Genomic DNA, 9562 nt, shown 5'->3' with positions numbered 1-9562 from the left:
TTCATAATTTTAAAAGGGGAAACAGAGGGATCAAGGCACACCGCTCTTAAGGAGCCCTCAGTGTCTCTCAACCTCCATGCCGCCATCATCTCTGGCTTCCTCACCAATTTCTCGCGAAACAGAGTCACCGAATGGTTGAGAATCCCCATCAACTCTTGAGTTACTCTGATGAGGATAGTGCCATTGATCTCTGCCATCGCGAACTGTATCATCTTCATCCCATGCAAATTCCCCTTCATAGAGCATTCCACAGGTTTGCTCTGAAGAATCTTCCTCTCCGAGATCACCGGCTTCACCCATTCCTTTTCTGCCTCCGTTAGAAATTTTTCCAAGCTTTGCATCTCTAAAATTGTCTTTGATGAGCTTGAGTTTGCTGTTGGAGGGGCATGCACCACTGGTCTGTCCGTTAGAAAGCGCCACCATGGATTTGGTGTGTTCTCCCAAGCTTTGCTCTTCAGGGGCAGATAGCCCAGACCTCTGCTCTCCTTGGTTAACGGGAATATGTTCTTCCACGCTAACATCAGCTCCAGATCGGTCCACCCCCATACTTCCGTTGGGTCCTGCCTGATCCATTGGATTGTTCGATCTCCAATCGGTATTATCTTGCCCTTGTAAAAGATTGCCCAGCTCCCTTTTTTCTCCATTGTTCCCGTTTCTTAATGTGCTACTGAGAGCACCTTCAGCTTTTGTTAATAACCCCTTTCCTGAGTTACTTGGTTTATTTAAAATCCCTGGGCTTTGGCTTGGCCCATTAATTTTTGAAGGGCCTGCATTAGACCCAAAGACAAATACACTATCTTTCGTTAGGCCCATATCTTTTCTTTGGCTTCCAATAGCACTTTTGGCCTTTTGGTTCTGGTTAGCACGTGTTCCACTTCGTTTGGAACTCTTTCCGTTGATTGATTTATCTTGATGGGACTTGTTGGACTTCCCCTCTTCTCTAGGTGTCACAGTAATCTGAGCTTGTGGTGCCTTCCTTTTGCCCGCCATTCTTTCCAGCTCCATTGCTCTAGGTGGAGTCTTATCATGCAGGGATTGAGAAGACTCATCAGCTTGACTCAAGCTAACTTTGCTAGGCTTGTCACGTGCCTTGCTCAGTGGCTTGCGTCTAGTCACAATCATCCACTCTCCAAATTCATCATGACTTTTCTCTGCTGGTTTCTCCGTTTCCTTAGGTGTAGCTTCCATGCTCTGATTAGCTTGTACATCACTGGTGGATTCACGGACTATGAAAGGGCATGCCTCTCTTTTGTGTCCAATCCGTCCACACTCAAAGCATAATGACTCCACCCCTTCATACTGAATGATTTGTTTCAGCTTGCCCAAGTAGATGCTTCAGATAAGGGGTTTATCAAGATTAACTTGAATACACATGCGTGCAAAACGTCCTCTAGCTCCATTAGCAGTGTGTGCATCAATACGGAGTACAGGGCCAATAGCTCTACCAATTTTGAGTAAAGCATTATGCTCATAAAACTCAATTGGTAATTCAGGAAATCTGACCCACATAGCAACTGAAGAAAAAGTTGCTGTGGATGCTTTGAACTCTGGCTCCCACTGCCTAATGGCTAAGAAATTTTGTCCTATGAACCACGGACCTCCCTTGAGTATGTTATCAACATCCTCTCTGAGCTCAAACTTAGTAAGGAAAAATTCAAATCCCAAATCAATGCATTCCATACCTCCTTTCAAGTTCCACATGCTCCTAAGTTTCGAAACCAGGAATGGGTAAGCTATCTTTCTCCCAAACGGTTTGATTATGAGAGTTTGGTACCATGGTGCTCGCATGCGAGTTTTTTCTTCTCTGGAAAAACAGAGTCTGATGTTTTCATCCTGAGTATTTTCATCTTCTTCATCGGATTCCACATCTTCCTGCATCGCACTATCAAATCCAAATGTTTTTTCAAAGGCTCCAGGAATAGAACCCACAAGTTTGTCTCTGTAGCTTCCCATCCTTGCCATGTGGTTTTCATTCCTCTCCCCTGTAGCTTGATGACTCTCCTTAAATTTCTTGGTACTGCGCGATAAAGTGTCTTCTTCTTCTTCAGAACGTTTCAGCCTTTCTCTCTCCATTATTTGATGATAACCTAGGAAAACCGAACCCTCCATCTCGATTTCGAGTACATTGGGACAACTACACTTTTTCCCAAGCTAAATTTCGTCATATATGTAGAAAATGGAATAAAACAGCCATGGGCTTGCAAAATATGCCTGATTTAGCGATAATTTTGTAATTTCAATGGTGAATTCAAATTATAACCAGTAACAACTTACCACTTAAGATTTGTTGTAAAAATATTGTGAACATAACACTTCTCACCTCTTTACCCACCCAGAGAGAGAGAGAGAGAGAGAGAGAGAGAGAGAGGCAAATTTGTTTGTTTGTTTTGTTTTTTTTTTTTTAATATATTTATTTTTAAAAAACAACTACCAAGTTTAACAACTTCAAATCTCTAATCATCCAAATTTGTTTGTTTGTTTGTTTATTTATTTATTTATTTTTTTTATAAATATATTTAATTTTAAAAAATGACTACCAATTAAGTTTAACAATTTCAAATCTCCAATCATCCAAATTTTTTTGTTTATTTTTTTAATAAATATATTTATTTCTTAAAAACGACTACCTTAAAAAAGAGAAAGGCAAGGACTAGGGAGTGGGTTAGCATTGTTAAATAATGTGTAATGAGAAAGTCATACAAGCATTAACAACCCCCAAGCATTTACCACTTATATTTGTTGTGAAAATATTATGAATATAACACTTCTCGCCTCTTTACCCACCCAGATTAACAACTTCAAAACTCCAATCATCCAAATTTGTTTGTTTGTTTGTTTTTTTTTTTTTTTTTAAAGAAAATATATTTAATTTAAAAAAATACTACCAATTAAGTTTAACAACTTCAAATCTCCAATCATCCAATTTTGTTTTGTTTATTTTTTTAATAAATATATTTATTTCATAAAAACAACTACCTTAAAAAAGAGAAAGATAAGGACTAGGGAGTGGGTTAGCATTGTTAAATAATGTCTATTGAGAAAGTGATACAAGCATTAACAACCCCCAAGCGTTTTCCACACAGCAGACACGAACTTTGAAAATCACATATACAGACTCAGAAGGCCGTCTCTTTCAATTTTTGGCTTCTTAATCTTTCTTTGCAGTTCAACCACTAACTCAACACCTCATGCATACCTTGACACTATTATTATTATAAATGAGATCCAAATTGGGTGAGAAGAAATTAATTTGCATAACAATGTATAATCTATTGCCAATATTCCTAAGTCCCCCAAAATGTGAATTTTTTAGATGACATGATTAATAATATATTTTAAAAAATTATTTACTTTATATATATTGAAGGTGGCATGAATTTTGATAAGAACCAACAATAGGCATGCGTGATGAACAAATTAAATTAAAAATAATATGAGTATGGTCATAACACAGATTAAAATAAATAGAAAAAAAAAAAAAAAGAAAAAAAAATTAAGGTATACTACGAAAGCACATCATGTAACGCCAACGCTGTAAGCCTATTTTAATTAAAATCAAAATTATAATAGACGGTTATAATAATTTTTGAAAAAAGGAAACTTCTTTAAATCAGAATAAGCTTCTTAAATTTTTGATAATAGAGTTTCTCTTAAAACAAATTATATAAAAACAGTGTATTACATCAAACTTTTGTTATAGAGCAAGATTTAGATGCAGTATTTAGGTGTTGTTCTTTAGGTTCATCTCTTAAGATTTTCTATATGGTTTTTTTCTCATAGATGAAGCGTATTTTTTAAATTAAGTAACCACATGACAGAATCTTAAGAGGGGAATCTAAAGAATAGTATTTAAGGAATTGTATATAAGTTTTTCCCTTTATTATATTATGTTGGATTATTTTTATAAAATATATTAAATTGTATTTTAAGTGAGAAAAATAAATTAGTTTCATTTTATTTATTTATTATTGTTCTTAGGAACAACATATTACATTTAATTTTGTTTGCCAATTGGGGAAAAAAATTAATGGTAATATATAAGAATCAATAAATTAAACTTTCTAGCTGTGTTTTATTTTTTTAATATTTTGAAATACTTAAAAAAGATACATTACTTTAGGGGCAATACATTAGGTTCTTCAATTAAATTCAAACACTAGGTTGTTTTGAAATTACTTTTCCTTGGAAAAGATTAAACTATTTGTATTTTATTGGTTAATGCAACAAAGTGTTTAAATTTATTTGAGAAATTTAATGTACTACATATATTTTATTTTATTAGAAACTAATGTACTGCATTTAAGATATTATCTAAATTCTATTTATCATTTATTATGATATTAGATAGTCGGAGAATGTATTACATATTTTTGAATAATGACTTATATTCTATGTTTACCAAGAACCTTATAATTTGATGGTATTATTTATTTATCTATTTTTTGGGACGGGAATAGTGGCATTGTTTGGTTGTTCTTATAAGAGCAACCTAAGTTTAAGGGTAAATTATAACTTATCCACTTGTGATTTGGTCAAAATTTAAGTTACCTACCTGTGGTTTGAAATTTAACACTTTACCCACCTGAGGTTTGATTGAAATTTAAATTACCTACCTGGGGTTTGAAATCTCATTATGCAAGTATTCTGTTGGATTCTTTTTGAACTTATTTAATCTCATCTTTTTATATTTTTTGTGTTTTTGGAGGAGAGAAACATAAAAGTGGAGCAAAATTGTATATTTAGCCATGTTTTTAACAGAATTGGGTTACAAAACTTTAACTGAGTTAACCTCGGGTGGGTAAAGTATCAAATTTTAAACCACAGGTAGACAATTTAAATTTTGACCAAACCATGGGTGGGTAAGTTGTAATTTACCCTAAGTTTAAACCCTCTTGGACTCCCTCCTTGGTCCTCACTCCTTATTTATTTATTTATTTTTGGGTGAGAAACGGCTCACTTCCACCACTTGTTGTAAGTTTTAAAAAAACGACATGTATTTCTTTATTATATTTTAGTTTTTAGATAGATGTTTATGATTAAGAAGTGAAATTTAAGACTGCTTTGCAATTTGACAAGTGTCAACTATATAATCATAAGTGAGAATCAATCTTTGTTGGAATTTTTTGGATTAAGAGTTTTTTCAAACTCGCGAGGATGTTGCTATGAGGTACTTATCTCTTGATTGGCCTGTGCTTAACGTTAGGATTCCAAAATTGCCTACTCATCTCTGTTCGTTTTGCTGATTTAAGGTATGTATAATGATTGAGACTCTTATCAAAGAGACAAGTTACATCGCATTAAATGTTATGTGAGAATGTGAGAATGTATTTAATACGATGGTGATAATGAGTTATGCTTAAAATGTAATTTTTTTTTTTTTTTTTTTGAGAATGAGGGACTTTTTATTTTTATTTTTTTTAAGAGTTTCAATCTATGTCATCTGCCCTTGATATAGTTCTTTATCATTAGACTAAAACACTAATTGATTTTTGGTGTAGACGAGGATTGAACCATAAATTTCTTATTAAACAATTAAATATTTTACCAGTTAAGCTAAAGATATGATACAAACCAATAAGTTGATCCAGGAGCTAGGCAAATAATATAAATAGAAGAGGTTATGACCCGTAGCAAATCAGTTCAAAATTTCAAATTGATGGAGTTTGAAGTTTAATGTGGGCTTGGCTCCTTGCTAAAAGCCCAAGTTAGTTATTCATCAAAAAATAAAAAGCTCACATTGGTTAAAGCCCAGAGTATGCTGGGGCTCATGGCCTAGCCAAGAAATATATCTAATAAACTAGGCAATGACTTAGACCCCAAAATTTTAATTACGACTAAGTTAGTTAAGATTAATCTAATAAATAAATTCTTTTTCATCCTTCTTTTTCCCCCTCAAAAAAGAAGAAGAAGAAGAAGAAGATTAATCTAATAAATAATTCTAAATATACGTGATTAACCAAATCAACAAAGCATGAATTAAAACAACTGCATGGATACACATATTAAATCAATTCAATAAAGATAAAAGACAGTAAGTAAAGGGAAGTAAATCCAAGATAACACTAGATGTATTGTTGAAAAGGAAAACTAGAGTACTTGGTGTAAAAATCTCTCCATAGCTAGATTGCAGAACGATCCTCTAGAATGAATTGTTATAGTACAAAAGGTTACAACAAAGACTTTCCTGTTATAGTTTCTAGAAATGCTTTATAATTTGAGTTTAGAAAGAAGACCTGTGCTATATTTATGTGTTTGTACTTGGTAGTTTGGTCTTTAGCTAGAAGACCTATGCTGATTACATAAAAATGATAAGATAATCTTAACAATTGTTGATGCTTATTTTGGGAAAAATGATAAGATAATCTTAACAATTGTTGATGCTTATTTTGGGAAGCCCAGTAGAAAAAAGAAGCCCAGTAACATGGGTAGAAAAGAGTTGGTAAGTGGATAGAAAAACCATTAAATCCAAGTAATAGGAATAATGGATTATAGATCCATGAAATAAACAAATGGGTCTTGAGGAAGCAAATGGGCCTAAAGGAGCTCAGAAAGAGTGAAATAGCAAACCCATGGGCAGTATGTGATGTAGAAAAGTGAGAATGGGCTACAGCAAGCCCGAACTAGTGCAAGCAAAGAAAGTAAGGGGTTGATGGCAAGCCTATGAGCCCCAAGGATGAAGGATAAGGTAATTGGACCAGGAAGCCAAAGGAGTTAGTAAAAGCCCATGGAAATGCAGAGTTAGGAAAATGGCCAAGGAAGCCCAAGGAAAGCAAATGGGCCAAGGATGCGTAGGAGGAAATAAATGGGACAAAAGAGCCCACAAGCAAAGTAATACAAAGCCCAAATGACCATATTGAGTCATTGAGAGAAGAATAAGCAGTAGGCCCAAAGAGGTTCAGCAGGCTGGGGTCAAATAACATCACAGTGGGAATGGCAGAATGGAACGGCAAGAAATGGTAGCAAAACTGTAGAAAGGAGCAAAAGGGTAGGTTGAAGGAAGAAAAATCCACAATCAAGCAAAGTCCGGTTCCTAAAGGGAGTGGGCTATAAAGAATGAGGAATCAGAAAGTAGCTCACGCCATAAGAAGTCAAGAATGGGCGGCAGAATGTGCAGAGAAGTCTCCAGACCACGGCAAACACAACAAGCAAGTTTTGGGCACACGCAGAAGTTGAGCATGCATAAAGCCCAAACTTCACCAGCCTGTACCCAGCTAATACAGGAGGTGGTGGGTCATGGGTCAGAGATAAGAGGGTATGGTCTGATAATGGGGAGAGGGGAAAACCTATTCTGGGATTCCTGCTTAGGCTCTTTTGGGGGAAATGTCTTGTTGGGATGACATACCGCCCAAAAGAAATAAGGATGAGTTGGAACCACTAGGTGCATGCCAAGAGGGATGGAGAGAGAGATAGAACCCACACCGTAGTAAGTAAGAGTGCCACAACAAACAAAAAAACAAAATAGTCTTCTTTTTTTAGTGATGGGGAGTGGCACGGCTAGCACAGGTAAGAGGTGCTGGTTGAGCGGTTGACGAACTAGGTTTGGTCGGCAAGGACACCAGACCAGACAAAGGTAGTTAAAGGCTAAAATAGTAAAAGCCAATCACAACAGATATTATATAAGAGACCCTTGCCGTGCACAGCAGAAAGGGGATCAGAATCACGGTAATAGTACCTCTAGGAGAAAATCACAACACGGAAACAAATACTGAAAAAAGAAGAGAAAAAGAAAGAGAAAAGGAAAATTAGAAATAAGGAAAGAAAACAAAGAGATAGAATGGTAGGTATGCACCAATAGGTTGATCCCCTTTCTCCCACTATAAGTCCTGCTCTTTACCAAAAGTAAAGGATTCTTTTGGGCACAAGTCATTCAGGTCCGCTTCCTTCAAAGTAATTAATTTCCATGGTAAGATTTTCCCTGAAAGATTATTTGCATTGAGGAAAACAGTTTCCCTCCTTGGTCTTAGTCCTGTGACATAACTTGGCATAATAGATTAATCTTTTTCTTTCTTTTGCTAACTCATGCCTTACTTGTTTATTTCCATCATTTTCTTTACAAGGCTTTTCTTATCGTTGTGATTATCATTCTAATTGGGGATTATTTATTCACTTTGTCTAAAGGCAAAAGTATTTTCTTTTATTATTATTTTCTTTTATTATTATTATCATGTCTGCTTACCATGATTCATCTAAAATAGCTTTGCCTGTCATGAGCATATGAACGAAGTTCCTGGCAAACGAGGTATAGTTTGTGCACAAGTCAGACCAAAGTGAGTTGCAGTTGGACCGATCTCAACTCCCTTATTCAGAATACTTGGGCCCAGTACAGCAGAAGGCAGCCCAGCCCAACATTGCAAAAAGGCCCACAACAACAATATATAGTTAAGTCTTTATTTTTTGGTTGGAATTTATACCCAAAGTAACAATTTTTTTTTTATCATATTATTATGTGAAAGAAATATGGTTGTGAGTATGAATTACTTTTGGTCTACAACCATGGCGCCTGCAAAGCCGCCTTGGGTGGGTTTGTCATCAGTGTAAACGTCGTTAAGGGACAAGATTGTCTTGTTGCAGTATTGCGGGATGTCGTTTTTGCATGGGTGGCAGTTTCTACAGCATCCAATGATGTATCCCACTCCCGCCATGTCTCCTGCTCTGAACTTGCTCACGTCTGATCCCACCTCAACTACCTCGGCTACCACTTAATGCCTGTTTCAGTTTCCATTAATAATGATAAACATTAATCAAATAAGCACAAAAAATGAGAGAAAAAAAGATAGAATCAAATCATGACAAGCATTAGAAGATGGATATAAATTGATAAGTAAATAAGGAAAAAAGCAAGTGGGTTTTAATGTGTACCCAGGAACCATTGGATAGTTGGACTTGCCAAAATCATTCTTGATCAGATGAATATCAGTGTGGCAAATTCCACAGCAGATTACTTTGACGTAAACATCCTCTGGGCCAGTGTTTCTGCAGAAAAAAAGAAATATGTTTGATTGTGGGAGAAACTCAGATAAAATTAGTGGAATATATGTGTCAAAAATTAGAGAAAAGAGAATCAAAGCATGGGTTTGAGATGTTTACCTGAGAGTTTAGGTATATGGGGATAGAATTCCCGAAGGGTCTCTGGCTGCCCATCCTGTTGTAGTCCTTTCCGCCTCAATGCTACTCTTCTCTCTCTCTCTCTCTCTCTCAAACACACAATTGTGAGAAAGAGAGAATGGGTGAGTGAGGATGTGGAGGAATGAGAAAAGCTAGCATATATATAACCATGCAAATTAATGTTAATGTCATGTGGGTACATTTACGCGAATACAAATCCTTTGTACCATTTTTGTATTTCACTTTATATTTCATTAATTATAATTTGTCATGTGTTTATTTTTTTTTCATTTTAAACTTTGACTATTTTTAAGAAAAATTAAATAAATACATGGCAAGTTGTAATTGGTAGAATATAAAATGGAATACACAAAATGATATAGATGATTTGTATTCCATTTACGCACCATCTTACACACATTTTTAAACTAAAAATTGACTTGATGTCATAGTTTTT

General features: G+C 35.2%; 1 pseudogene; it reads right to left on the bottom strand.

Moving 5' to 3' along the window:
* Positions 1–8474: 8474 nt before the first annotated feature.
* Positions 8475–9335, bottom strand: LOC126704986 (cinnamyl alcohol dehydrogenase 1-like; annotated as a pseudogene).
* Between the last annotated feature and the right edge of the window lie 227 nt (positions 9336–9562).

The sequence above is a fragment of the Quercus robur genome, chromosome 11 (genome assembly GCF_932294415.1).
Source record: "Quercus robur chromosome 11, dhQueRobu3.1, whole genome shotgun sequence".
Classification (NCBI taxonomy): domain Eukaryota; kingdom Viridiplantae; phylum Streptophyta; class Magnoliopsida; order Fagales; family Fagaceae; genus Quercus; species Quercus robur.
This window is presented reverse-complemented; position numbering and strand designations above follow the sequence as displayed.